Genomic DNA, 6,097 nt, shown 5'->3' on the forward strand with positions numbered 1-6,097 from the left:
AACAATACAATTTGATTACATAATGAATAATAAAGAATTAAAAAGATAATGACATATGATTAAAATTGATTAAATAACAAAAATAAAATATATTAAAATAAATAAAATCTAATTAAAATAACAAATAAATAAATCTTAGAAACGGATTTTGATAGATAAATAAATAACAGTTAACAGTTTGAATAATATTATAAAAATGTGAAAGTCGAACGAGGATGATCTGTGGGATTTTTTCGTCTGTTTTTATGTGATGTGTATACTGCATTATAAAACTGTAGTTTATTGCTCATCATAATGACGTTCACGTTTATTCGTTTAGCATTCGCTTTTATATGAAGCGGCTTCGAGGAATACAGCAAGAGTTTCGTCTTAAAGAGGCCATAAACACGAGAAATGATGGAGAGTTCCAGCTTTATGTGTAATTCTGGATTATTGATCTCACTCAAGGACTGAGTGTACACGCTAAAACATTCTGAGTAAAAAACAACCCAATGTTGGGTCAAATATAGACTAACCCAGCAGTTGGGTTGTTTTAACCCAATGTTAGGTCAAATATAGACTAACCCAGCAGTTGGGTTGTTTTAACCCAATATTAGGCCAAATATAGACTAACCCAGCAGTTGGGTTGCTTTAACCCAGTGTTAGGTCAAATATAGACTAACCCAGCAGTTGGGTTGTTTTAACCCAATGTTAGGTCAAATATGGACTAACCCAGCAGTTGGGTTGCTTTAACCCAATGTTAGGTCAAATATGGACTAACCCAGCAGTTGGGTTGTTTTAACCCAATGTTAGGTCAAATATAGACGAACCCAGCAGTTGGGTTGTTTTAACCCAATGTTAGGTCAAATATAGACTAACCCAGCAGTTGGGTTGTTTTAACCCAATGTTAGGTCAAATATGGACTAACACAGCAGTTGGGTTGTTTTAACCCAATGTTAGGTCAAATATAGACTAACCCAGCAGTTGGGTTGTTTTAACCCAATATTAGGCCAAATATAGACTAACCCAGCAGTTGGGTTGTTTTAACCCAATGTTAGGTCAAATATAGACTAACCCAGCAGTTGGGTTGTTTTAACCCAATATTAGGCCAAATATGGACTAACCCAGCAGTTGGGTTGCTTTAACCCAGTGTTAGGTCAAATATAGACTAACCCAGCAGTTGGGTTGTTTTAACCCAATGTTAGGTCAAATATGGACTAACCCAGCAGTTGGGTTGCTTTAACCCAATGTTAGGTCAAATATGGACTAACCCAGCAGTTGGGTTGTTTTAACCCAATGTTAGGTCAAATATAGACGAACCCAGCAGTTGGGTTGTTTTAACCCAATGTTAGGTCAAATATAGACTAACCCAGCAGTTGGGTTGTTTAACCCAATATTAGGCCAAATATGGACTAACCCAGCAGTTGGGTTGCTTTAACCCAGTGTTAGGTCAAATATAGACTAACCCAGCAATTGGGTTGTTTTAACCCAATGTTAGGTCAAATATAGACTAACCCAGCAGTTGGGTTGTTTTAACCCAATGTTAGGTCAAATATAGACTAACCCAGCAGTTGGGTTGTTTAACCCAATATTAGGCCAAATATGGACTAACCCAGCAGTTGGGTTGCTTTAACCCAATGTTAGGTCAAATATAGACTAACCCAGCAGTTGGGTTGTTTTAACCCATTGTTTGGCCAAATATGGACTAACCCAGCAGTTGGTTGTTTTAACCCAATGTTAGGTCAAATATGGACTAACCCAGCAGTTGGTTGTTTTAACCCAATGTTTGGCCAAATATGGACTAACCCAGCAGTTGGTTGTTTTAACCCAATGTTTGGCCAAATATGGACTAACCCAGCAGTTGGTTGTTTTAACCCAATGTTAGGGCAAATATGGACTAACCCAGCAGTTGGGTTGTTTTAACCCAATGTTAGAGCAAATATGGACTAACCCAGCAGTTGGGTTGTTTTAACCCAATGTTAGGCCAAATATGGACTAACCCAGCAGTTGGGTTGTTTTAACCCAATGTTAGGTTAAATATGGACTAACCCAGCAGTTCGGTTGTTTTAACCCAATGTTAGGGCAAATATGGACTAACCCAGCAGTTGGGTTGTTTTAACTCAGTGATTGGGTTGTTTTAAGCAAATATTTAACCCAACCGCAGGATTAAAACAACCTAATCGCTGGGTTAAAATAACCCAATTGCTGGGTTAGTCCATATTTGACCCAACATTGGGTTAAAACAACCCAGCATTTTTTTAGAGTGTACAATTTGAAATGTATGAAGAACATTTATATATTCATGTATCACTATGAAATAAAAATAGACTTTTTTTAATGTAATAATGCGGTTTTTCATAAATATCGGTGCTCATCATTATTGGGTTAATAATCCTGAGTCAGAATATCTTCATCTCTTCTCTGATGATGAGGGCGGGGCCACCTGTCACTCACATGAGATCAGCCAATAGCAAACCACAGCCATCCAATCAGTTCCCCACAGATACAATCAAGCCCCGCCCACATTTGTTCTTGTTTGCGAAGCGACTAACTCAGCACAATAGAGGAGAAAATTATAACAAAAATGTGTTTCTTTTTTTAAATAGTTCAAAATAAAGATTTCATTCAGTCATTATTTTCCTGAATATTACCGTGAAGCTTTGAAATTATTGTACAAGGTGTTATATCCTCCTGGGACCCAGAAATTATTATTATTATTTTTTCATTTATAATTTTTTCATGTAATTTAATTCTTTAGAGCATAAGAAAGAAATGGGGGAACATTTTTGCTAATTGTATTTTATTAATATGTTATGATAGGTCTGTAGTTGACACCAGGACAGACAAAACCAATGGATTTATTTTTAATTCACCAATACATGTTTAGGTTTCAGGATTATTATTTTTTTAAACAAACTTCATTTAAAGATGATTCTGAATTATGTTATAAAATAAATGCATTGATATACCATGGATTTTCTCATTTAATGCAATCAAACATTTGTAATAACAATTGGCAGCATTTTCATAATAACACCTGATATTTTATAGCAATGTTGATATGTAGTTTCCCCCTGATAAACATCCGGGCGTCCAGTGACGGTTATGAAATCAATGCCCTGTTTTGTGACAGAAAGTCATATTTTGAATAGAAACCCCATGACATTTTTTATTAATTTATTTCATAATAGTTTTTAAAGACCAAGAAGAGGTTGTTCTGGTGAAACCTCCAGACATTTGGTATCTCTGCAGAGCCCCGAATGCGCTCTTTAGGACATCAGGACTAAACACTGGACATGATGATGTCAGAGGACAAAACAAGTCAAATAAAAGACTTTACTAAAGCTAGATATTGAGGAACACAAAGGCTTTTATTTCAGGGACTTAGAGAGGAAAAAATATTTCAGTGAGGAATCCGTAATCATTAAAGCCCGTTTCTGCCACTAAATAAAAAAATATAAAGAGTAATTGTGTGTTTATATCTCAGAATTATGACTTTATATCACACAATTGTGTTTATATCTCAGAATTATGACTTTATATCACACAATTGTGTTTATATCTCAGAATTATGACTTTATATCACACAATTGTGAGTTTATATCAAATAATTGTGACTTTATATCACACAATTGTGTTTATATCTCAGAATTATGACTTTATATCACACAATTGTGAGTTTATATCAAATAATTGTGACTTTATATCACACAATTGTGAGTTTATATCAAATAATTGTGACTTTATATCACACAATTGTGAGTTTATATCAAATAATTGTGACTTTATATCTCACAATTGTGTTTATATCTCAGAATTGTGACTTTATATCACACAATTGTGTTTATATCTCAGAATTGTGACTTTATATCTCACAATTGTGTTTATATCTCAGAATTGTGACTTTATATCACACAATTGTGTTTATATCTCAGAATTATGACTTTATATCTCACAATTGTGTTTATATCTCAGAATTGTGACTTTATATCACACAATTGTGAGTTTATATCAAATAATTGTGACTTTATATCACACAATTGTGAGTTTATATCAAATAATTGTGACTTTATATCACACAATTGTGAGTTTATATCAAATAATTGTGACTTTATATCACACAATTGTGAGTTTATATCAAATAATTGTGACTTTATATCACACAATTGACTTTATATCACACAATTGTGACTTTATATCACACAATTGTGTTTATATCTCAGAATTATGACTTTATATCACACAATTGTGTTTATATCTCAGAATTATGACTTTATATCACACAATTGTGTTTATATCACAGAATTATGACTTTATATCACACAATTGTGAGTTTATATCTCAGAATTATGACTTTATATCACACAATTGTGTTTATATCACAGAATTATGACTTTATATCACACAATTGTGAGTTTATATCTCAGAATTATGACTTTATATCACACAATTGTGTTTATATCTCAGAATTATGACTTTATATCACACAATTGTGTTTATATCACAGAATTATGACTTTATATCACACAATTGTGAGTTTATATCTCAGAATTATGACTTTATATCACACAATTGTGTTTATATCACAGAATTATGACTTTATATCACACAATTGTGAGTTTATATCTCAGAATTATGACTTTATATCACACAATTGTGTTTATATCACAGAATTATGACTTTATATCACACAATTGTGAGTTTATATCTCAGAATTATGACTTTATATCACACAATTGTGAGTTTATATCAGTGGCGGCTTGTCAATAGAGGGCGCTGGGGCGCCGCCCCCATCACAATTCCAGAAATATACATGTATACAAAAATTATATAAAAATGAAATAAAAATAAAATAGTTTACTCATATGATGTATGAGTGGGTAATTAAGAGCCTCAGCATTTAATAAAAAAAAAACTATTTTATATGTTTTTTAATGTTTCATGCGGTTTCATGGGCGAGGGACGCCGGACAAATGGATGTCTATCTCAGTCCATAAATCGTCGGGCAGCATGTGACCTGAAGCTGGTCTCTAATTGGTTTCTTAAAGATTCTCCTCCGGGCGCAGGTCGCTGCGTCCCTGGCGAATCAGAATTGCATACATGTTTTTTGATCCAATCTGATTGGTTCTCGTCAACTGTCATTCAATGTTACGCTCTTGGCCACTACTGCGAGAGAGCGTTGGTGACAACGTCACTCCGACCCCGCCCGCCTAAACATTCGTAGAGATGGCAGCAGTCAAACTAAATTCTGTGATTGATTTACAAAAAAATCCTTTCACAAGGCGTTCGCTGGAAGAAAAAATAAGAATTAAGGATCTCGGACCGGACCAGCCCGATTTACAAATTCAGCAGCAGTCCAGTGACAGAGGACGAAGCTACACTCGGAGCTTCACCTGCTCTCGTTATGAGAAAAGGAGGTGGCTGACTGGATGTGACGGTAGCATTGCCCTCTTTTTGCTTTCACTGTCTCTTATTTCAAAGTGAGTGAGAGGTGTTTTTCGACCTTGAAAAGAATAAAAACTTTTCTCAGAAACACCATGACCCAGGAGAGGCTGAATGCACTTGCATTGCTGTCCATGGAAAAGAGACTTGTCACTGAGATGACTGACTTTAATCAGAGAGTAATTGAGAAATTTACTGGCCAGAAAGAAAGGAGAGCAAAATTTATGTTCAAGTAGTCAACATGCCAGTCTGTTGTTGCTACTTTTGTTTTTTCCTTTCCTTGTTCAATTATATATGGGAAATAAATATGTAAAAAGATAAAAAAGTGCAGACACTGTTTTCTCTTTAATGCTTGAATTTAGTCAACATGCTTCTTGGTACTGCTTTGTATTTATTTTACTTATTTGATTTATAAATAAGTAAAATAATTTATAAGTAATTATACTTATATACTTATTATTATTATTATTATTATGTATAATTTATAAGTAAATTATACTTAAATTAACATAATTATACTTAAATATACGTAAATCCCCCCCCCCCCCCAAAAAAAACCCGCGCCCCCCCCCAAAAAAAATATTACCAGCCGCCACTCTCAGTAAAGTCACAATTATTTGATATAAACTTTATATCAAATAATTGTGACTTTATATCACACAATTGTGAGTTTATA

The sequence above is a fragment of the Pseudorasbora parva genome, chromosome 16 (assembly GCF_024679245.1).
Source record: "Pseudorasbora parva isolate DD20220531a chromosome 16, ASM2467924v1, whole genome shotgun sequence".
Lineage (NCBI taxonomy): Eukaryota > Metazoa > Chordata > Actinopteri > Cypriniformes > Gobionidae > Pseudorasbora > Pseudorasbora parva.